Source organism: Chiroxiphia lanceolata, chromosome 21 (genome assembly GCF_009829145.1).
Source record: "Chiroxiphia lanceolata isolate bChiLan1 chromosome 21, bChiLan1.pri, whole genome shotgun sequence".
Taxonomy (NCBI): Eukaryota; Metazoa; Chordata; class Aves; order Passeriformes; family Pipridae; genus Chiroxiphia; species Chiroxiphia lanceolata.
Genome location: NC_045657.1, coordinates 8,829,784 through 8,854,396, shown reverse-complemented (window position 1 = coordinate 8,854,396; position 24,613 = coordinate 8,829,784).

Genomic DNA, 24,613 nt, shown 5'->3' with positions numbered 1-24,613 from the left:
CTGATGAGGCCATAAATGCTCTGAAAGAAAACTCTTAATCACTTCAGGGTGGTGAATTTGGTGTGGTCTGGAGGGCACAAGGAACTTTCCATGCTTAGAAACCGAAGTCAACCAGAAGTTTCTTTAACCCATCTCCCTCTCTAAGTTTCAGTGAAGAGCTCCAAGTCCCTGCAGGTGCAATAAAACCTAAATCCTTAGCTCTGGTGTGGATGGAAGTTTCACTGTGCACAGCTCTCTGTCATTCCAGCTGGGAGGGATCCAAGCTGTTGCCTCATCAGGAATTGCGAGAGCCAGACCAAGCCAAGAGAAAATGCTGCTTCATGGAGTTCATGTGAGGGGTGAGCAGACAACAAATGCATTTGGGGAAATTCTTGCTTCTATGATGTGGTTTTAAAAATTACCACCACTCTTGGAAGTTAAAAACATCACCAGAAAGAGTTTTCTCCATGACAGATCTTGATTTAAGCCATGGATGTCAGAAAACTTGCCTTTGGGTCCCTGACCTGAATTGCTGTTCCTGTCTTTGTGACTCCTTTTTGTGGGTGAATCACTGGTAGAGCTCTGTTGAGAACATCTGGATTTGTTTCTCACCTTAAGTTCACGTTCACAAACACTCTGGGTCTGATTTCAGCTGTGCAGTTGTTTTCACTTTGTCCTGATGGAAACATCCCACAGGTTTTGTTTCGGTGTGGTTGATCTGGAGACTTGCACAGAGATTTAATTTGCTGCAAGGGGCTGTTGGGAACATCTTGGGGAGGGCTGAGGTGCAAGTTGGTGAGCAAAGGTGTCTCCACCTGCCCAACCACCCTTATTTCTTTAACAGAACATACATTTGGGTTCAGATTTAATTTGGATCTCAATTTGTGGTCAAATTCTGCTCAGAAAAGTGTTTTTTTTTATCAATATCTTGTCTAAGGTCAGGTGGCTCCATGTGCTGCTGACACCCTATTTCATTTTTTGTTCCTACCTTTCATTACCTGTGGTTCCCTTTGTTTTGCACAAAGCCAAACCTTGCTGGGATGGACGTGAAAGCACAATTTTGCATTGGGAAAAATCAAACAGACAGTGAATGTATGCTCTTTTCATCGTAAAGGTGCTAATTTTTAACCAGTTTTTGGCCCGACTTGCTTTGCATCTAAGAATCACAGAGTGCAGCCCCTGGACAAACACCAGGGCAGTGCTGCTGCTTCAGCTGTGGCATTTTGTCACTGCCCTCCTTGTAAGTTCATACCCAAAATGGACAGAGAGGCCAGGAAATTTGATTTAGTAGGAGAGCTCTCAGAAAGAAGGTTTTGTGCTAAGAAAGGAATACGAGTTCCACCAGTAATCTGATTTTGTCGAGGCTTTTCCTTGTTTTATTTTTAGCATTCTTGCTCCTAAACACTGAAGAATTTTGAGGAACTCCAGGGAGTATGCAAACCAGCACACTTTTCTATCACATCAAATGGAGGCAAATCAAAAATTTGCTCTGCTGGTTGGGGTGGGGTGAGACTTACACTGAATCGTAGTGATTTTTTTTTTTAAGGTTGTTTTTTTTTTGTTGGGTTGGTTTTTAAAGTACAGCTGTTTTCCTCCTCTTCAGGATATTTGCTTTGGCCAAAACTGCAGAAGTGAAAGTCCTGTTGGCTGCTCACCTGGGAGGTGATGAGTACAGGCTTGAAGAGAGGTGCTGGGAAGATGACTCAAGCTCTGCCAAGAGTTCCCTGGCTTGAAGGAGACGGGAGAGGTGCCAACAACCCTGGAATGGGTTCTACTATTTCCCAGGAAGGATTAATCCCTCTGTGGGATGGGGTTTGCACAGGAAGGGAGAGGCTGGGCAGTCTGTCGGCTGCAAATGTTGTGCCTTGGAATGGGGAATGTTTCACTCCGAGGTTTCTGGGGGCAGTTGGACTGGGCTGGTTTATACTGTTGAGGAAACAGGATGGCCCAGGGGGCAGGGTGTGCCTGTGCTGCCCACACAGCAGTATTTATAGTGGGGGAGTGCAAGGAGTGCACAAATGGGGCAGTGCTTTCTGTGGCTGGAGCAGGTGACTTTGTCTCTGATGTCACACGGGCTGGTCCTGCAGGAGAACACACGGAATTAAAGGCTCATGGAATCAGTGAGGTTGGAAAAGACCTCCAAGGTCACCGAGTCCAACCTGTGCCCGATCCCCACCTGAGCACTGAGTGCCACCTCCAGTCCTTCCTTGGACACCTCCCTGGGCAGCCCCTTCCAATGTTTAACAACCCTTTCCATGAAGAAATTCCTCCTGATGTCCAACCCGACCCTCCCCTGGCACAGCTTGAGGCCGTTTCCTCTCGTCCTGTCAACTCAGCACCTGATCATTTTGGAGTCAGGTGAGACTTTTGAATCAGGAGGGAAAGCAGTTGATTCTCCTGGCATTTAAATTGGAAACTGCATTGGTTTTCCTAGGAATTAGAGCACTGGGTCACCTGCTCCCATCCAGCTCTATCAGAACTCTTGAGGGAAAACCAGTCTCTTCCTGGAAGTGATGGAGGAGCAGTGGGCATCATCCACCACTCTGGCCTCTGATGGGGATAAGAACAAGCTCTGCTGATCCCTTGGTAGCACCTGTGAGAAATGAAAGGCAATTTGCTGTCTTGGAAGGATTTTCTTATTGTGTCACAGACCCCCACAGCTCTTTTGGTCTCAACTGCACAGCCTGGAGACCCAACTCAGCCCAACCTCCCCAAGAGTCAGCTTGCACTGACCAAGCACTTGGCTCTTTGGAAACATTGTTCTGTGCCTGACAGGCTCTCAGGAGAAATGGGATGACAAGAAATGGGAATCCAGGGACTCTGCCTGAATGGGAGAGGGGTGGTTCTGGCTCTGGTGTCCTTCAGCAGCCCCAGTCAAAGGCACGAGCACGGTGAGGTCACTTCATGATCTCTTGGTAAACTCAACTTTGTTCCAAGAAGAGTTTTGAGGAATTGGCATCCAAAGGAGGCAGGGAGGAGGGAATGCTCCCTTTGTTCCCTTTAGACCTAGACCACAGCCAGTGCCCTCCTGCTGAAGGATGTCAGTGCACAGGCAGGTTTGCATCACCCCTTTAATGCAGTATAACAAACTCTCCTGGAAGGGCTGTTGGAGAGTTGCTTTGGCTTCTCCCAGCCAAGAAAACATTTGTGTTTGCTTTCAGCGCTCCTGAGGGAGACAGAGTGGTTTCATGGGTTGTCATGTTTCCATATGGTTTCCTTATTTGCTGCCTAGGCCAAAGCTGCTCGTATTTTGCAACACTCCCAAAGCACTAAAGCTTCCTGAAGCTGTTCAAAACTTCCTGCCCTCACTTGTCTCTCTCAGGTCTTCTTGAGAGCCTTTGGCACTGCTACTTCATCATGGCATCAGCTTTAGCAAGCTCAGCTCACTGCTGGGGGTGGGGGAGTTCAGGACCAGCTGCAGAAATGCAGCACGAGGGATGCTGGAAAGGTTGAAGAGCTGGAAAGTGGCTCTGGAAACTAAACCTGCAGAGTCACAAACCCTCATTGCCAATCCAGCTTTGGCCTGGATGAATTCTGTGACCACGTCCCTTGAGTCTGGTTTGGTTGTTTCTCACCTTTTTGACTTTTTAGGCTGAGAATGAGTCACTGGTGATTAGTGGAGGAGTTCACCAGGCCCTGTAAATGGGGCTGAAGAAAGGGTTGTGTGTTTAGTTTCCTAAAATCAGATGTCTGCAGAGTTGGAAAGGACCTTAAAGATCATCCTATTCCACCCCCTGCCATGGGCAGGGACACCTTCCACTAGCCCAGGTTGCTCCAACCTGACCTTGGACACTTCCAGGGATGGAGCAGCCAAAGCTTCTCTGGGCAACCTGTGCCAGGGCCTCCCCACCCTCACAGGGAAGGATTTCTTCCATATATCCAACCTGAATTTCCCCTCTTGCAGTCTGAACCCATTACTCCTTGTCCTGTCACTGCAGTTATCATGGAGTGGAATCATAGACTATTAAGGGGTTGGAATGGACCTTAAAGATCATCAAATCTCAACCTCCCCTGCCATGGGCAGGAACACCTTCCACTAGAGCAGGCTGCTCAAGGGCTTATCCAACCTGGCCTTGAACAATTCCAGGGATGGGGCAGCCACAGCTTCTCTGGGTAACCTGTGCCAGGGCCTCCCCACCCTCACAGGGAAGGATTTCTTCCCTATGTCTAATCCAAACTGCCCCTCTTTCAATTTGTACCCATCCCTCCTTGTCACCTCACTGCAGTTCTGATGAGGATCCTTCTGTGGCTTCCCTGTAGGCCCCTGTGCTGGAGCTGTGTCCTGCCTGGTGAGGGGTGCAGGGCAGGGGGATACACACCCACAGCAGGACTCAGGTCGTGTGCTGAGTGTCTCAGGCTTTGCTTCAACTGAAGCAGAAGAAAAAAAATAATTAAAAAAAAAAAGTAAAAAAAAAAAAGCCCCATATCCCATCCCTAGTTGATGTCATGAGCTAAATTTGTAATCTCACGAGTTTTTAACAATGAAACTCCTCTCTTTAAGCCCCAATCTGTGGTCACTGTGTTCTCCTCTCTCTACTCACCCTGAGGTTTCAGCTCAGCACTTCCACTGCCTTGCTGGGCTGCTCTCCTGGCTGGGACATCCCACTTCTGCCTCTCACCCTGTGGCCCAAAATTTGGCTCCTACTGATGCAGGACTTCCCTGGGGTGCCCTGACTTGGTGTGACACCCATCAGTGCCTGAAGGAATCTCCCAGACTCACTTGGCCAGTCCCCTGCTGAAAGTAACCTGAGAGATGTGCTCTGACCTTCAGGCACTATAAATTCACCCTCCTGCTGGCATGGATGAGATAAGACAAGGATTAGAGTAAATAACAAAAAAACCCCAGACTTCCCAGCTTTCCCCTAAGGTCTTGTTACCTACAGGAATCATTCCACAGAAACATCTCAGGGCAACAACACACTGAGCAAAAAAAAAAAACAAACCACCTCACCAGGACTAATGGAATGATGGAATGAGCATCACATCCTTTGCAAGCCAAAGGTTTGGTGAATGGACACGAGCCAAGGGGTTTATTTATGGTCCTGCCGAGGCTTCAGCTCCTTCTTCCAGCCTTCAAATGATCCCAGGAGAAGGCAGGAGATGAATGTGGGGGTGACACTCGGTGGTCCCTGCAGGTTAGGAGGCTGTGGGAGGTGTTATTTCATAAAGGTCAAAGCAGATGGTAGTTTTATTGCTCCCAAAATGGAGCAATTTTATTGCTCCCAATTCACAGCCAGTGTCAATAATTTGCTGCGGTTGGAATCAAACAGTTTGCAAGTTTTGGCTTTGTTTGCCTCATTTTTTTTTTGCCCCAAAACCTCACCCTGCAGTACAGCTACAGTTGTGAGGTGATATGTTGATTTATGCAAAGCAAGCAGAAAGGAAAACCAGGTTATTTTGCGGGTGATTTTCACTTCTGCCAATTCACCTCTCCGAAGTTTTCTCTGCTTTTTATTTTCTTTTTCCCCCTTTTTCATGACCTAAAAGCTCTTCTGGGGGAAACCACCTCGTAAAATTCAGACGTTTCGGTGGGTTTTTAATTTATTTATTTGTTTGCTCAGAGCTTTCCCAATTCTTTGTCACTTTTTTTCATTTCATTTTTCCTACTTTCAAGGCTCTCAGTGGCGAGTTTTGCCCTCTGACAAATAGTCTGAGTCATTTTCTGGCTTCTTGTCAGTGGCAAAAGTGTGTGCAAAGCCAACAAATATCTCCTCCTCCTTTGCCTTCGAGGGTTGTAGTTCTTGTTCCTTGTCATTTTGGTGTGGTACCAAAATAAAAGCTCGTTTTGAGGGCACTAAATTCTTTGTAATTATGGATTTTTAATTTTCCTTGGCATTTAAGGTGCTTCTGTGCAGTGGTTTGAAAAGGTTTATTAAAAGAAAGGCATTAAGTGGGGTTCAGGATCTGTTGGTGAACTGTAGGTTGAATAAAACCTTTTCACTTCAAACAATAATGCTAAAGATGCCTTATGATACACTGGATTGGGTATTTTTAATGGGAATTGGGTGCTTTTAACGGGAGCTTTATATTTTAGAGCAAAACCTTCTCTGAAGACAGGGAAATATGTGTAGGGAAGGCGTTTTGAGACATCAACCTGGGAGAGAAAATACATTTCTTCAGAAAGCACAGAAGTTTCTGTTTCACCTTTTTCCAGGAAAAAAAAATTCTTGGGTGTCTTTACTCAGTGAACTTCTATATTTTTAGTTTTCATCCCACTTTAAAGTAAAGAAAAACCAACCCGAATGTCAGAAACTGCCCTGGGGTGTAAGTTCTCTTTTCAACTGTGGTAGACCAGGACTTCAAGGCCACAAATCTCTCAGAGTTCTCATCATCAAACTTGCTCAGGGAAAAACCTTTTTTTTTTTTTTTTTTGTAAGAAATCAACCTTTTATTGCCTCCTTGCTTAAATAGCTTTGTATGTTTGAAGGTTAAAGGTTTCAAAAGCTGGGAGGGCTTTTACCCGAGGAGTAAACACAGAGAAACGTAATTAGATTATTTTTTTTCTCCTGCATTTTTCAAAGGTGGGTTTGAAAGAAGACAAGTAAATGCTGGAAGCTCCAGCTGGAGATTGCAGAGGACTTTTAGAGGTAGGGAAGGGTGTAGGATTCCTGAACTCCAGCACGGAGAAGTTTTCAGTGTCTGTTCTTGAACACCACATTTCCCCAAACCTCAGACTCCGAAATGTCAGGTTTGAACAAACCCAGCCCCAAACCAGACCGTGTCAGGGAGATTCAGAGGTAACTTCCTGGGGGACAAAGCTGTTCTGGAGCCCTGGCTGTGGAATCCACCAGGATCCAGCTCTTTTTGCCACCAGGGCTGGGAAAAACCAGGATCCAGCAGCTGGTGCTCAGCAGGCGAGGTGCTCACCCTGCTCAGGTGAGGGGCTTGTGATCCCAACATCCTGGCCCCACCCAGCTTTCCAGGGCCTTCAGCTGACAAGAGACCTCAGGATTTGGGCTTCCCAGCTGTTGTGCAGTTCAGTGGCCTGAGGAGAGGGGTCCCAGGTGACTGGCTGTGTTTGGGGAGTGATGTGACTGCAAACCACGTGGTTTTAGCTGAATAAAAGGTGCCAGCCTTGAAGAACTGAAAGGAAAAACTGCAACCAAACCCCCCAAATAAACACACTGACGTGAAAATCACAGTTTGCTCAGAGACACTGGGCTTGAAGGAGAAGTTTGAACTCAGATTTGACTTTTGGGGTTGTTTCATGTCTGTTCTGTGGAGCAGAAGCCGCTTTAATCTCTGCTCCAGCTCCTGCCCACGGGGTGCCCCAATCCTTCCCTCCCACCCATCCCAGGTGTGTCCCTGCTGTTCTCAACCTCATCCCTCCTCCTTTGCCATGCTCAGCACATCCCTTTTGCGTGTCTTGACTCCAGTTTTAACGAGCAAGTCCTAAATTTTGCTTGAGGGAAGGGAAAGTGTTTGAAAGGACACACTGGTGTCCTCAGTGAGAGCTTCTGATGTCACCAGTGCTCAGTCCTTGAGGTCACTGCAGGGACTTGTCTGTCTGTCTGTCTGGGCAGAGGGGATGGACAGACCAAGCCCCAAAGTTTTCATGTCCTTGGGGTTTTTTTTGAGTGTCCTCAACACTCTTTGTTTATTTAGTGGCTGAGTTAAAACTCAAACATCCCGGGGGTGCACGTCTGGAAATATTTTATCCTTTAAAAAAACACATTTGAGGACAAAATTGATAGGAAGGAGCTGCTCAAGGAGAGACCTTATATAACAAGAGAAGGCTTCAGGGTGACCTTGTTGTAGTGTTTCAGTGCTTAAAGGGGGGTTGTAAAAAAGATGGGGATAGACTTTTCAGCAGGACCAGTTGGGAGAGGACGAGGGGTGATGGTTTTAAACTTTTAAACTAAAATAGGAATGATTTAAACGAGATATAAGAAGTTTTTTATGATGAGGGGTGAGGCCCTGGCACAGGTTGCCCAGAGAAGCTGTGGCTGCCCCATCCCTGGAAGTGTCCAAGGCCAGGTTGGAGCAGCCTGGGATAGTGGAAGGTGTCCCTGCCCAAGGCAGGGGGTAGAACTGGGTGATTTTTAAGGTCCCTTCCAACCCAAATCACTCTCTGATCTTATGATTTTAGGTTTACCTTTCCCCAAGAATGAGAGCTCCTGACTTCAAGGGAGGAACTAATTTTGGCTAAAGCCAAAAGTAGCATCAGGATCCTTAAATAATCAAGCAGAGAGTGTTTATCCTTGGATATTACCACTGTGTTCCCAATGGGTCTCATGTGATGATCTTTAAGGTCCCTTTAGCCCAAACCATTCCAAGATTCTATGAGCCTGTGTGTGTGAACACTTGGTCAGTTCAGGCTAAAACCAAAAGGGAGATGGGAATCCTCCTCACATCCTCATGCCTCTTACAGCCTGAGCAGTGCCCTCTTGGGCCAGTCACTTCCCTGCCAGCTTTTGCATGTCATTTTTGCTCTGGAGGCTCAGCAATGCTCTCCTCAGACCAGTGGCCAGGGGATGGACCTTCTCTGTCGGTGCATTTTGCATCTCCCCCAGCCTCAGGGCAGATGCACAGGTGCAGGTTTCCATCTGAAGGTCAGCTGTGCTGTCATGCACCCAGCCCTGCTGCACTCCCCCGGGCTTTACTCACTGCATTGGACACTCTGTTGCAAATTGTGCCAAAAATAGAGCTCCAGCCCAGCATCCCAAACTCCCCAAAGAACAGCAGCCCTGACATCACGCTGAAAACGGGCAGGATTTATAGCTTTGTCAGATGTTATTCAGGTGGTTTCTATTTAAAGGGAGATTGGGCAAGTAAAAGATCAACAAGGAAAAAAATAATTTGGGTGTTTTATCCTGAAGCTTCCTATAAAAAATGATAACTCACTTGGAAAATTCAGAGCACAGTCTGTATAAAGCTCCCAGGAGACAGGAGATGAGTCTGTCCTGCCACAAGTCTCAGCCCTAGGGTCAGGCTCATGATTTTCCCTCTCCCCTCCCTGATGGTGCTTGGAGAAGACAAATGTTTCCTCTGGTTATGGGGTTTATCACAAAATCACAGAATGGTTTGGGTTGGAGGGGCCCTTAAAGATCATCTCATTCCCTTTATGAGCAAGAGCTGCTAAACACAGATTTTGCTGTTTGTTTGGCAGGCTGCAGGAGTTGGGGTGCTGACTCATCTCCTCTCACACATCTGTTGGATGCACAAGTTGCTGAACCTTCCCTTCCCTCAAAAGACTGACAGGAGTTGACCTCCTGCCACATGACAGCATTTCTTGCCCCATAAGCTGCATCTAATGAGTGGGTCCAAGGGTGTAACCCAGTCACGCCTTGAGATCATTCCCAGGGGAGTCCAGCTGGGAATAAACACTTCTATCTAATCAAAACCACCGTGCTTTCCTCGGATGGGGCTGTGGGGGCTCAGGACAAACAGCTGCTCCACCTGGAGTCTGCATTTCCCACGAGGAGCTGTGGGATGACACGAACTCATCTGCTCCAGGGGGAAACCCACACTGAGCCCAGGGATGGCACAAGGGCTGGGAGGGGATTTGGGGTTCTCAGCGTGGTGCCCACGTGTGTCTGCAGGCTCTGGCAGCGTCATGGGTGGGTGTCCCAAGAGCTGAGGCAAACTGTGATGCTCCACCAGCACCTGCCCTTTGCTTTCTGGAAAAGCCCAGAGGAAAACACTCAGGCTGAGCGGGGCTGTGGGACAGCAGTGCCACCACCCAGGTACCAAAAACTGCTGCCACCTGCACTGCATTTCCCCCTCTTTGCTCTCACCCAGCTCACATCACCACTCACCCACAGCAAAGCAAAGCAGACCCCAGGCAGCTTCCTGGGCCACTCCAAGGGGCCATTTCTCCTTTCAGGATGGACACTGCCAGCAGGCAAAGCTTCAAAGGTTAAAGCCCAGTGTCTTGATTCATAATTAATGGCTTTAGGTCCATCTTCTGGGAGGCTGAGCCCAATAACTCCTGTGTTGAGTCTGTGGCCCCTCAAGACACTCCCTGCAGAGGGAACTGCAGCCCCCAGCTCCACAGCTCCCCAGGGTCCCTCTGCTCCCACACAGGACACCTTTCCCTTTGCAGGCAAGACACAAATCAGACTATTTCACCTTCACTGTACATCCAGACCTCTGTAATGTCAGATCTGGTGCAAACTAATCAAGGCTCAGTCATTTAGGTTTGTTGTTCCACAGTTTAGAAATGAGGAGAAGACAGACAGCTTCAGCTCCTGCTCCACTGAACACCCCCAGTGCTCTCTGAGGGGCTCTGGTGGCCTTTAGTGTCCTGGGGAATCACTAACTCAGCATCGGGCAATATTCCACTTGGAAGGGTGGATGATGTGCAGGCACTCAGAATTCTCACAGGAACAATATTTAGGGGACTTCACACCGCTTCCTTGAACAGCCCCTGCTCTTTATCCCCTGGCACCCATCTCTCCTACTTGTTACAACAGGTTGGGGCTGGTTCACACCAGCAGCTTTCTCCTTGGAGGCCCAAATATGGTCTGGGGTTCCCTTGGCTCTGTGCAGCTCCCAGCTCACTCCTGTGGCCAGCAAGGGAATGTGGATTCCTAAAAGTAAATCAAGCCAGTTTGTGAGACAATAAATGCCTCTTAAAGCACCCTCACATTGCAAGAAATGTCAGCCCTGGGATAGAAATTTATGACTAAGAAACTGCAAGTGGGATTTATTGCTGCCCTGAATAACCACTGACCATTGACCACTGACCACTGACCCTGGTGGGTCTGGAGGAGCCCCTGGGGAAGTGCTGGGGAAGCCCTGCCCTTGGCGAGGCTGCCCTCCCTGAGGCTTTGGGAGGCTGCCTGGCTCCACCTGGCCCTCCAGCTGAAGGCTCCCAAGGGATGCTGCTCCCTCCTTAGAGCCAGCTGGCCCAGGGACACTGCAAACAGCTGGAATTCCAATGCTGGAGGCTCTCTGGAGGAACTGTAAATTGCAGTCCCTAATTAGAGACTTTCGCCCTCCCTGGTTGATAATCAGTCCAGGAACAAAGACAGATGACAGTGATCAAGGACTGGATCAATAACTTTAATCCCAGAGCACAGACAGCCCCTATTAATTCAAAGTAAAACCCTCCAGACTGAGAATTTAGTGGTTAGAAAAAAATCATTTTTGAAAGCTTGTTTGTTTGCTTCCCCCCCCCCCCCTTTCTCTAATGCAACAGGAGATGCATGGATTCCTTCCTCCAGAGAGGAGCATTGCTATTGTTGCCTCCAGTTTCCCTGGGGAGGCAGCCAACAAACTGGGCAGGAGATGCACAACAGCTTTCCTGAGTGCAGGGCATTCCCCCAGCAGAGTTATCCAGTGACAACAGTCCTAAGGATATTTGGTGTAGGGACACTGCATCCTGCAGAGCCAGCTGGTCCCTGCTCCATCCTGGTGCTTTCCCATCCCATCTCCCACTGCTGGTGACTATCAGGGAACTCAAGTGACAATGCAGGCTCTGTGCTGGCCCCAGAGGAGACTGGGCTTGGTTTTCTTGGGCTCCTTCACCTCCTGCTTCCCTTCCTCACTTTCTGGTGGCCAGAGGTGGTGGATGGTTGTGCTCTTCAACATCTCCAGAAATGACTGGATGCAGAACTGGAGGAGATACTGAGCAAGTCTGCAAGTTTTGGGCACCACAATGTAAGGAAGATATTGAGCCATTAGAGAGTGTCCAAAGGAGGCAACGAGGATGGGGCAGGGCCTTGATTTGAAACCGTGGGAGGACACTGAGGGCACTTGGGGTGTTCAGCTGGAGAAGAGGAGACTGAGGGGAGAGCTCATGGCAGTTCCAGCTTCCTGGGTAGGGGCAGAGGAGGGGCAGGGACTGAGCTCTGCTCTGGGGGAACGAGGGACAGCACCCAGGGAATGGCTGGAGCTGTGTCAGGGCAGGGTCAGGTTGGATCTCAGGACAAGGTTCTTCCCCCAGAGGGTGGTTGGGCACTGACCAGGCTCCCCAGGGCAGTGGGCACAGCCCCAAGGCTGCCAGAGCTCCAGGTTTGGCTGATCCTCTGGGGCACAGGGTGTGACCCTTGGGGATGGACCTGTGCAGGGCTGAGGGTTGGACTGGATGATCCTGGTGGGTCCCTTCCAGCTCAACACATTCTGTGACTCTGTGCTGTGGGCAGTGGGAGCAGCAGAGCAGGATGACAGCAAAGCAGGGTGACAGCAGAGCAGGGTGACAGCAGAGCAGGGTGACAGCAGAGCAGGGTGACAGCAGTGTCCCCCCCTCACTCAGCCTGTGTAGGAGGGGGAATTCCACACCAGCCACACCGGGCGCTCTCACCGTGCCCTGACCAACAACCCCCAGGGTGTCGGGCGACAGGGAAGAGGTCGGGGGACAAGTGGGGGACCTTGGAAGACCTCTCTGGTTCCCTTTTCTTTCCCCACCACAAATTTCCTGTGTGACTCCAGCGAGTCATTTAATGTCCCCACGGTTCCCCGCTTGCAAAAGTGGACTTTCCCCGTCTGGCAGGAATGTTACAGGGATAAATCCACTAATGAGCCTTGAAGGCTGAGTGAGTCTGGTTAAATCAGTGCCTCCCCCGGGTAAACAGACAGCAAAGGTCCTGCTTTTCTGGGAACACATCAGTTATTTCTAAGAAAACAAGTAATATTTGGTGTGGCTGCATCGCAGCACACAGTGGAGTTTGGAAGTTGTCCTCGGTAACTAATTCCATTTGTCACAGAGCAGACACTGGAATTTGGGTCTATTAGAGGCTGTGCTGCTTTAGGTCCTTGAATACCTCAAATGAAGGCTGCAAAGGCAGAGGAAACAAGGAGCAAATTACAATGTGTTCTCCAAAGTGAGCAGCAAATATTGCTGCTGAGAGCACAGAGGTCACTTGTGCAGGGAGAGACTTTTGCCACCCGTGGACAGGGATCAGGGCATCGTTTCCAAGGAGGGTGCAGAGGTCTCCTGGCAGATTCTTCTTCATCACACCCAAACCAGAACAAATATGCAGGCAGAGAAGCAATTAAGAGAGTGGGAACCTGATGTGGCTTGGATGTTGGGCTTGTGCAGCTGGAGAGAGGGATCCTGGATCCTCGGAAGGTTATGGGAAGCACCAAGGCTCTGCTGAAGTGTTTGCTGGGGTTTGGTATTTTCCTGAAGAGGAGGGTGCACAACAAAGGGATGGCTGAGCTGGGGAAGTCCTTCCAGGGCAGTGACACTTCCCAGTGGGCTCACAGGGGGTGACACCTGCTGTGGTCAAGAAGGTGTTAATGAGAGATAATTAATCCATGAGCCTGCCTTGCTCTTTCCCTGCAGGTGCAATGGAGAGGAATATGTAGGGGGGAGAGGGAAAGGAGGGTGGTGGTGTTGGGGGTGGGTTGTTTCAGGCCAGGAGAGGGGTCTGCAGGAGGTGCTTTGGTGGGTGGTGGGGCTCAGGTGTGTGGATGTGCCAATCCTGAAGTTATGGAGGGAAACTGAGACATAACACCTCTGCTCTGGAGCCAGGCTGGGAGAGCTGGGGGTGATCACCTGGAGAGGAGAAGGCTCCAGGGAGACCTGAGTGCCTAAAGGGGCTCCAGGAGAGCTGGAGAGGGACTGGGGACAGGGGATGGAGTGATGAGAATGGGGTTCACACTGACAGAGGATAGTTTGAGATTAGATATTGGGAAGAAATCCTTCCCTGTGAGGGTGGGGAGGCCCTGGCACAGGTTGCCCAGAGAAGCTGTGGCTGCCCCATCCCTGGAAGTGTCCAAGGCCAGGTTGGATGGGGCTTGGAGCAACCTGGGCTGGTGGAAGGTGTCCCTGCCCATGGCAGGGGTGGAACAAGATGATCTTTAAGGTCCCTTCCAACCCAAACCATTCTGTGATAATGTATTATTTGGGGTGGTTGTAAGGAGACCTGAAGGGCTCTGACTGCTTATGGTCATCTATTTTTTTTTTTTTTATATACACTTAGTCAGTTCTGGCTCCTTTAAGCACAAGAATAAACCCATTCCAGCCACACAATAGTTCAGGCTGATGAATATGTGATGTTTCCTGTTGCATGGGACTCTGACTTCAGTGTTTTGTTGCTTCAACCAAAGGCTTTCTCTGGTCCCTCTCCATGTAAGTAATTGATAGTGATGGCAGGGTGAGTGAGGAGTTGTGACTCTGCTGTCTGAGCCTGCTGGTGTGATTTTTGGAGTTCCTAATAAGTCCCTGCTCTGGGAAGCTGTGCAGTGGCAAGAGAGCAGCCTCCAGCCACACTCCTCCCTAATCCCTGGAGCACAGCTTCCAAAGAACTGGGTCCCAGAGCCAGGGACTGCCTGTCCTAAGTGAACAGGGAAAAAGGGAAAGCAAACAAAGAAATATTTATTTTTGCTGAAGAGCAAAATGGGAAAGCCACCAAAAAACAGTGACAAGGCAGCAATGTCCTGGCTGAGCTCAGTTTTCTCTCTGTCTCGCAGATCAGAGATTAATGACATGTAAGGCTGGGGAGATGGCAGGGGAAAGGGAAATTCCTTGTTCAGTGGTATTTATCAGTCTGGGAGCTGGCTGATGCTGTCCATTATTCATCCTCCTTTGACTAAGAGTGTCTCAGTGTCCCCCTTGTCTCAGGGTGTCCCCAGGGAGCTCCCTGCTCACTGGAGAATGACCTCATGGTGCAGTGAGTCAAGTCTGGGGGTTGTTGGCATCCATGCTCATTCCTGTGCCTCCAGGACTCCTGTGGCAGCCAAGAAGACACACACAGGTTGGCCCCTTATCCATATGGGAGGGAGAGAAGGTTGATTGTGGCTTCTAATGAGGTTTCTTTCATGTGCTGCCCATTGCTGAATGATGAACAACTGGAAACATGAATCCTGACATCAACTATTGTGTTCCAGAGCTTCAGCCAAGGAGGAGAACCTGTCCCAGGCTGATCTCATCAGCTCAAGGACTCTTCTCACCTTCAGGTTGAGACAGGTAAGAGTGTTCTCACCAGTGGGCAAAGAATTTAAGGAATCTGCTACGGGAAGCCAAGGGAACAGGTGATGCCAACTTGTTTAGGAAGTGATTGGGCTGTTCGTGGACCTGTTGCTCAGGAATTTAATACTCAAGGGAATAGGTATGGAACCTGAAAGCATTGCTGTGGCAGGTGTGAGTGTGGGTGCAACAGGACAGCAGGGAAATGAAGCAAATGCCAGATGCTGAGTTAGTGATTCCCCAGGACACTAAAGGCCACCAGAGCCCCCCAGAGAGCACTGGGGGTGTTCAGTGGAGCAGGAGCTGAAGCTGTCTGTCTTCTCCTCATTTCTAAACTGTGGAACAACAAACCTAAATGACTGAGCCTTGATTAGTTTGCACCAGATCTGACATTACAGAGGTCTGGATGTACAGTGAAGGTGAAATAGTCTGATTTGTGTCTTGCCTGCAAAGGGAAAGGTGTCCTGTGTGGGAGCAGAGGGACCCTGGGGAGCTGTGGAGCTGGGGGCTGCAGTTCCCTCTGCAGGGAGTGTCTTGAGGGGCCACAGACCCAACACAGGAGTTATTGGGCTCAGCCTCCCAAAAGATGGGCCTAAAGCCATTAATTATGAATCAAGACACTGGGCTTTAGCCTTTGAAGCTTTGCCTGCTGGCAATGTCCATCCTGAAAGGAGAAATGGCCCCTTGGAGTGGCCCAGGAAGCTGCCTGGGGTCTGCTTTGCTTTGCTGTGGGTGAGTGGTGATGTAAGCTGGGTGAGAGCAAAGAGGGGGAAATGCAGTGCAGGTGGCAGCAGTTTTTGGTGCCTGGGTGGTGGCACTGCTGTCCCACAGCCCCGCTCAGCCTGAGTGTTTTCCTCTGGGCTTTTCCAGAAAGCAAAGGGCAGGTGCTGGTGGAGCATCACAGTTTGCCTCAGCTCTTGGGACATCCACCCATGATGCTGTAAGACTTCTCTGGGAAGAAATGGCATCAAAATTCTCTATTGCAAGTGTGACAGCACTCTGCTTTACCCAACAGTGGGTAAATAGTGGGGCTTTGCTCAGCTACATCTTGGGATCCTACCATGAGAGTAAATAAAATAAAACCTCTGAAGAACTGTGGTGTCATTGCTGCAATTACAACCCCAAAGCATGACCCTGTGGTGCCCCACTGAGGCAAGAAAATCCTCCCAGAGCAAGCTGTGCTTGCCAAAAAAAATTGGTTTGTGGTTACACACGTGGCTCTGAATGGGTGCAGAAATGCCTGCTTGAAACTGGGGTTGTAATTTGGGAGCTGAGGGAAGAAATAACAGATTCACCACAGCAGGCTCAACAGAGCCTGCCTCATGAATGACTTGAAGTCTAGTTTATGGCTGTAGAGGGTCAGTAATCACAGAGTCATTAAGGATGGAAAAGACCTCAAAGATCATCGAGTCCACTCTGTGCCCAATGCCCACCTTGTCCCCCAGCCCAGAGCACTGAGTGCCATGGCCAGTCCTTCCTTGGACACCTCCAGGGGTGGGGACTCCACCACCTCCCTGGGCAGCTCCTTCTAAGCCCTTTCAGTGAAGAAATTCCTCCTGATGTCCAATCTAAACCTCCCCTGGCACAGCTTGGGGCCGTTCCCTCTCCTCCTGTCCCTTGTTCCCTGGCAGCAGAACCCGACCCCCCCCGGCTCCCCCCTCCTGTCAGGGAGTTGCAGAGCCAGAAGGTCCCCCCTGAGCCTCCTTTTCTCCAGGCTGAGCCCCCCCAGCTCCCCCTGGTGCTCCAGCCCCTTCCCAGCTCCGTTCCCTTCCCTGGAAACACTCCAGCCCCTCAATGTCTCTCTTCCATGAGCGTCCCAGAACTGGGCACAGCACTCGAGGTGCCTCCCCAGTGCCCAGTAAAAGGGACAATCCCTTTCATGGTCCTGCTGCCCACACTCTTCTTGACACAGACCAGGATGCCACTGGCCTTCTTGGCCACTGGTGTGACACAGAGGGGATCAGTGCTGTGCTTTTAGTTGATGTGGGAATTGGCTGCAGCCAGTGGGTGAAGGGAAGGTCCTTTCCAATGCTCCCTTACCTGCCCTTCTCTATTAAAGAAACATGAAGGGAAGAGCTCTGAAGGCAAACTAATGGGGTGCCACCATGTGTAAGGCAGTGGTGGCAGAGCCCTGGGGACCGTCTGGTTTCAGTGGACCTACAGATTTGCACTCAGATACTGGAATTTTCCACGTGCCATAATATCTTCCCTACCCTCTCACCAGCCCAGTCGGTAGCAGAGAGGAACAGTCCCACTGCTGTGGCAAAAAGTTGTCTCACATCTCCTTGTCTTTGTTCCAGAGATTCCCTGATTTCCACACAGATGTCCCACTTCTTTTCCTTCAAGAAGTGAAGTCACCTCGCTGGAGGGCTGGGCCATGGGCAGCTCTCGCTGCTCTCACCACCCCTTTGGAAGGATGGCATTTTTCATCCCATGCCTTGGGGATGGGAGAAGGGAAGAGCAGCGAGCAAACACCTCTTTTGTGTGATTTCCCAGCCCTGGCAGCTCTGGATGATCTCCTCCACTGGGGTCTCTTCCTGCAGGAATGTGCCTCGTGTCTGCAGGGGTGACCTCAAAGCTCAGGGAGATGTTAGTGTGTCTTTTGTCATCCACTGGCTGGAACATCTGCAGGGAATGCTGAACCTCTTCCCTTCTGGAGTTTGGGACAGTGCCCTCACAGTTAATTAAGGAGTTTAATCCCACCAAATCAGGCAGGAGGATGAGGGGGATGCTCTGCTGCCATGAGGGCTGGGGCAGGAGCCAATGTCAGGCTCTGCTTCTGGGAAATGCTGAGCTGACCTTTTGGGGAGCTCCAAAGAGATTCCCACCCAAACAGGCTCGGAAACGAGGGTCAGGCTGTGATTCCTGGTTCTGGGATCCCTGGAATGAGCTGGGAAAGGGAGATGGCCCCGACAGAGAGTCGACCCATCGCTGTTAGAGTCTAGAAAAAGCCAGACTAGCACCCAGATTCCAGGCTGCAGGTTGGAGCCACCTCTGCACCTTTAGGGGACACCCAAGAACTTAATTAATTACTGTAGAAAACAATTAATTTTTCCTTTTGTTATTTTTATTTTATTTTTACAGAAATAGCAATTTATGGGGTCGGTCAAATGTATCCTATTGTGAGAATTAGCACTTTAGTTAATCCCCATGAAGTCCTATTTTCTGAAACATAAATTCTGTTCTGCTCCTGTGTTCTGAAATTCTAAAGAAATCTCAAAATATGTCCAGGTTTTACTAAATGATCTTCTTATTGTTGAGCAGAAAGTAGTTAAATTGGAGGTTTTAATTTGAAAACAGTGTGTTTATCTTCAGGATACGCTGATTTCTATATTTTTTTTGGAGGGGCAGAGTTAGGAACCCTTAAAAATGAAGGTGAGATTGAATTATGTCTTGAGGAGAAAAATGTAATCTGTGGAATTGAAGATTACAGTCTCAGTACTCAATCATTTACCACTGGAGCAAAATTCTCTGAAGCCCTTAAAGGCTCATGGAAACATCTGCACCTTGTCCTCAGCTGAAGAGGGTTTAATTTCACAGTTCTTGAAATGTTAGGATTAATAATTTTCTGTGTGTGTTCAGAATAAAATTAATATATATTACTAATATGTAATACCCTGAAATTAATATATGACATTATGATATAATATATAGATATATTAATATATAACATGAATGTAGTATATTACTCTATACTAAATTTATAATACATATATTAATATATTAATAAAACAGTATAATGTTAAAAAATTATATAAAATAAAACATCTATAAATAATATATTATACAAAATATAAAAATATATAAATTAAATAACCCACACACACCTACACATTTAAGCAAGCACAATATATTTTACCATGGGTAAATGTCTGCCCTTCCTGGCTGTAAGTATTGAACACTTAGTGGGTGTTTATTAGAATAAAGAAACACTCAGGGATAAACATGAATAAAAATAATTTTATTTTATTTTTGCTTTAAGACACAAAGTCCATTTTAAAGAGCTACCTATAAACTTCATTTCTAAAAGAAATAGCATCAAGTATAATAGCTCCAAACTTTATACTACGAATTTTACAATTTCTAGTCCATAAAATTAGGACATCTCTGTGTACAGTACCAATAAATAAGCAGCAAACATTTTTCAGTGCCTTTTTTGACGTTTTAATATAAAACTCTACGATCAGTGGAAGAACACCACTAGGTCTGTGCAAGGAGGAGAGCAGCTGGAAAGCTCTTTTAGGTCACAATTCAGCAAAAAAACCCCAAACACCGGTGACTCCTGTTGCTCAATAAAGCAGGTTCTAATCTCTTTCAGGCTGTTCCAAAGGATTTAGCAATAATATTTGGAAGGCAACGTGGATTTGGAAGTGTCAAAGCAAAGTTCACACTTTGGGGGAGAATCATGCCCAGTGTTGGCAGCAGATCCCGAAAAGATCTGGAGCAGGGGAGCTCTGATTTCTTTGGAGAACCTGCCTGGCAGATGTTGGGTGGGTTAGGAAAGACATCCCTCCCTCAGCTGCCTGCCCAGGAGAGGGGATTTTTGTGGCACTGGAGCTTCCTGGGAGGGGCTGATCCCTTCCAGCTCATCTCAGCTTATCCCTGGGGACGAGGTCTCCGTGCCTGGCCAGAGTGAGCTCAGAGCTCTTCCCAAAAGCTGGATGTTGAACTGGGCAAAAGGGGCAGAGCTGAGGAGGATCAGACCCAGCTGGGGTTGGGCATCGTGGCCTGGAGTGTTCCACTCTCATGTCCTGCCCTGGAGGATGAATTTTGTGGATGAGGGTGAAGTTCACCCTTCCCTCAAGATTCAGGGGTGTATTTGTGAATCTAACCCCACCCACCTGAGAGTGTTGGTGCAGTGGAGTTATTGCTTTTACCAAGAGCTGCTATTCCCTTCCTTGCAAGTGGAAAAACACTTTATACATCCCCTACAGCCCTCCAGAGAGAAGCACCTTCAGAATTCCCACCTTCCCTAGGATGTGCAGCCTTTAGACATGTTCCTCCCTTCCCCATCAATGCCAGAGAGGGGGCCTAGAAAATTACTGAGAGTAGAACCCTTTTATTTCAGGTCTTAATTTAATTTAATTTAATATTAAAGGAAGCCAAAGTGCAACACAATGCTCACGTGCCACTGTGCTTAGACCACAAAGAAGGGGCCATCTCAAATTATTACCCTAAATGTGCAAAGCACAGAGGAAAATGGCAATAAAATGGAATTCTGTTTAGATCAAGTTAAAATAGGAAATAATAATAATAAAATTATAATTTGCTTTTGCTGTTCTTTTAAGCGTGAGGTAGATAGAGTTCAAAAAACATAACAAGAAATAACAGATTTTTGGTGTCACAGGGGAACTCAGTCTGATTCCCACTGTCTAATTAACTCTTGGCTGATCTACAGAGGCTGTTAATAAAACCACTGTAGGATTTGCAAGTGAATGGAAAACCAGGATAAACAAATGTCCTCCATCAGGGTATTCAAATGAAAACTTTCCTTGAGGCAGAGCACGGAGCCCTTAACCAGGAACCTTCTTCTGCAGCAATTTAGATCTGATGCTCTGAGCTCGAGCCAGGAAAACAAAATCAATTTGGGAAATAAAAAGTAATATGCCCAGTGGGAGAATGATTCTCAATTCTGTTCATGGAAAGAAAGGAATTTGCATGGTTGGCAGCAGAGGAATTGCAGATAACAGCAGCCAGGACAAAGGAATGCATGTCCAGGGGATGCTGAAAGGGTAAAGGACAGCAAAGCTCCAGCTGGAACAGGACTGAGGGTGCCTTCAAACGAGATTTGACTCTTCCTGGCTGGGTTGTACCTGTCAGCCAGGAGCTGAGCAGTTGGGAATTCCCAGTCCAATTCCCAAGCTGCCAAGGTGTTTTATGTGTGGTGGGAGATGGGACAAACTCAGCTTTTTGGCCAGGGGGTGGAACTGTGCTTCCTATCTCCTGTCTCTCTTGGGTCCCCAACTCCATGGGCTGAGAGTGCAGCCACAATGATTTCTGCTGTTCCCCAGGAATTGCTTTCCTTCAAAACAGACTAAAAAATACCAAAAAGAAAGAACCAGCTGTTCCCTGAGCTGCAGAGTGGGACTGAGAAAGAAAACCTGCTCAGGCTTTAGGTTTTTGCCTTATGAAATGCAAGTGTCTGTATATTCCCAGGGGAAAGCCTGAAGCCGAGTTCACTCTGATGAGGGACCTCTAACTGCATAAAATAAGGATTATTCACACAATAACCCACAACAAAACAGGTTTCTTGTACATCAGCATCACCCAGCTCCATTACTTGGTTAGTGTTTTTGGAAGGGGACCAGGATCAACAGTTGTCACATAAGTTAAGCTGCATTTTTATTTTATCATAAAACTTTGGAAAAAAAAAAAAAAAGAAGCTTAGTCAGTTTTTCTGGTCAATACATATCAGTGCTGAGGCACAAGACAACAGGCAACCATTCTATAAAATCCTTTACAGTAGCAAAATGCTATACTGGTGTGTGACACCCAGATCTGGGCAAAGATCCTTGATAGTTTCTGATTCTTCTAAAGAATGAATTCTCTCCTCATTTCTCATGTGAAATGATGGGCCACTCAGGAGATAAATAAACCAAAGCCCAGCGTGGTCAGTTATGACATGCAGGGGGGGAAAACGAGATTCCTTCCAAACTCTGAAATATCCCCGTGGAAAATTCCAGGTGAATTCCCTTAATCCAATTCTTTGGTCCGTGGGGAAGTGCCCCCTTTGTAGGGGGAATGTTCATCACATCCACAGCCCTGTGACATCCCAGATCATCCCAGCAGCATCCTTTTGGTCCTTTGGGTTGTGTTTTCACACCTCCAGCCCCTGATCCTGCCAACATTCCTGTGCTGGATGCTCCATGCAGACGCTCCTTGATTTAGGAGGGTTCCTCCCGTCGTGATGGAGTCGATGGAATTAAAACATTCCACCCACTTTTGATTTGAGGAATGTAGATTTTACTCCTCCCATACACCAAATGGGAAAACTGAGCTCCTTTTTCCCTTTGGATTCTCCCATTTCCCTTTGGATTCTCCCATTTCCCTTTGGATTCTCCCTTTTCCCATCAGCCACATGCTCAGGGACTGAACACAGCACGGGTTGATGTTGGTAGGATTGCAGCTGCATTCCCTAGAGCTCAAATAAAATTTACTTCTGCATCAGTATGGAGAGAAAGTTAATGCTTATTTACCAATATTTAGTTTTTAAGGGGGAAGGAAGTGGGAAGTAAGCGAATTTTTTATGAATTTGGGTCGTGTTTAGTGTTAGTTTTTCGGGGATCAAAGAGATTGGGAAAGAAGGCAATTTGGAAGAGCTGAAATATTTTGAGCAGAGATAAAAAAATGGTTTGAGCAGTTGTTAAAAAAAAAGTAATAATCATCTGTTATTTCTTCTTTCAATGGTTTTGTTCTGAAAAGTGCTTTCATTTTTTCTGCTAAGAAATGGAAGGGTCAAACCCTGAAATCACATATTTTACCTCCTTTAGCCCCAGCTGCCTATTTCACCCTTTTTCTCCAGCTTCAATTTTTTTTTCTCATAATGGTTTTAGTTTCAAAACCACCCAAAACAAATCACATGGTCAGTTTGACCCCAGATTTCAAGGTCACTGGTTCCCATGACCAGATTTCATCAGCTTCTCCCTAACTTGACAAAGCTGATGCAGAGACATTTCACACCTCCAGAAATGCTTTACATTAAACAACATTTTCTAATCCAATAAACACAGTTTTCTGAGAACACTTGTGTCCTTATTTGGATTTAAAAAAAAAACAACTGAGAATCCACAGTTTGGGTTCAGTCTGTTGGAGATATTTCACTTTTAGCTTGACCTTTGTCTTATTTTAAGTGATTTTTACTATGAATTCATGCCATTGATTTCTGTGGAGGAATATCTGGGCCAGAATCAGCCCCTGAATACTTATTATATTTGACCCTGTTCCAGAAACATTATTAGCAATGAGAAGGGGAGGAAAAGGGAGAAAATTTCCACTGGGGGAGATGTGGGGATTAATATTCCTGCATCACTTTAAAACAAGTAATGCCAAATATGTTATTTTATGCCATATAAATTGTGCTAAATGTGCTAAAAGCTGGTGTGTGTAACAGGGTTAAACTGGACTGAAATAAAACTATTCTAATTGGACTAAAATAAATATTTCTGTGCCATGGACAGTGAACTGAGAGAGTCACACCTGTAATGGAGCTGCAACAGAAACAAATTTGCTGGTGAAGTTCATTGTTAGTGTACAGAGAGCACAAATAATGTGCTTTGTGCTAAAAAAGGCTGATTATTGCAATGGGCTTGTGGAATTTCTATGGAATATTCACAAATATACATGTCTGGGTATACATGTGTACATATCCCACAGAATGCCAAGTGCTGCATCCACCACTGCTCTCCCCCAGCCCTCACATTCCCCATCACTCAGCACACCAGGATTAGCTGATGATGACTTTGGATACAGTTTTTATGGAATTCTGCTCTCCAAGCCTGCCAGGACTGGGTTGTGCCCTCAGAAAAGTGCTACATCCCCTCATTTATAGAAAAAAAAAAGAGCTTTCTGAATTACTGTAACTCGGAATAAACAGAATTTCCACTCCAATTTTCCCCAAGGATAAACCGAATTCATCCAGTACAGCACTTCACAGAAGTTTTCCTGCCTATTTCCTGGGAATCACCTGTCCTGGACAGGCCACTTTTAAATCTTCCCTTTCTGAGATTGACCACATTGTTTTGTGTGCTCTGCAAGAGCTGCAGATTTTGTGTTTTCGCGAGTTCAGATCCCATTTTGGGCACAGAGACAAGGGATGAGAATCTCAGAAGGGTTCAACACGGGGTGTTGAGGGAACACTTCAGAGAATCTGAGATGTGGAAGGTCTTAGGACTTCCCAGAGAATAATTTTGTAGGGATTTCTCCAGATTTGACCATGGGGTGGGGGGTCTCTGAGCAGTGAGAACAGCCCAGCTGAGGAGCTGGATGATCAAACAGCCTTTCTGAGAAGGAACAAGGGCAGGTCAAGTGTGCTGGGCTCTGAAGGGATACACAGGGAATAACTGCTGCTGTTTGAGCCTAAAAACAGGGGCTGAACAGCTGGAGGAGACATGGGAATGAGGACTCAAAGATGGAAGTGAATCTGGCTAATAAAGGGCTAAGAGGATCCTCTGGCCAGGAGGGTTTGTGGGATCACTACCTTTACTTTCTGCCACCTGAGCCTATGCTGAGATGTCACTGGGGTGACTCTAACAGAGGAGTTTCCTGTAGGAAGTGGCATTTGGATAAGGAGATGTCCACACAGGACAGGGCCAAGCAGGCAGGAAGGTGCCTGTGGGAGAAAGGAAATGAAGGACAAGTCGGAGAAAGGATGGGAAAACAAACTGTGCTGAGGTTTGGATGCAGGGACGTTGTGAAGGTCTCCCACTGGACCCACAATGACTCGAGGAGAATCTGGAAGCAAAACAGACCCTTGCTGAGGAAAGGAGGCCAGTCAGGATGTTCTCCTGGCTGCTGGGATGTGTTTAGTGCTGACTCAGGGTGGATAAAAGAGTGCAGGACTGCGAATCTGGGATCCAGAATAGGGAAGGATGGCCAAAAAGCTTTTTTTTTAGATGATTCACTACATAAAAGACCTACTAGTTTTCACCTCAGCATGCAGGTGCTTGCACTAAGCCATGAAGAGGCAGAAATCTGATGTTGGCTGGACCTTCCCACCTCCTGCTCTGCTCCTCCTTCCACTCTCAGCCTTGGCTTTCCTCTCTGCTCTGTTTCAGCTGC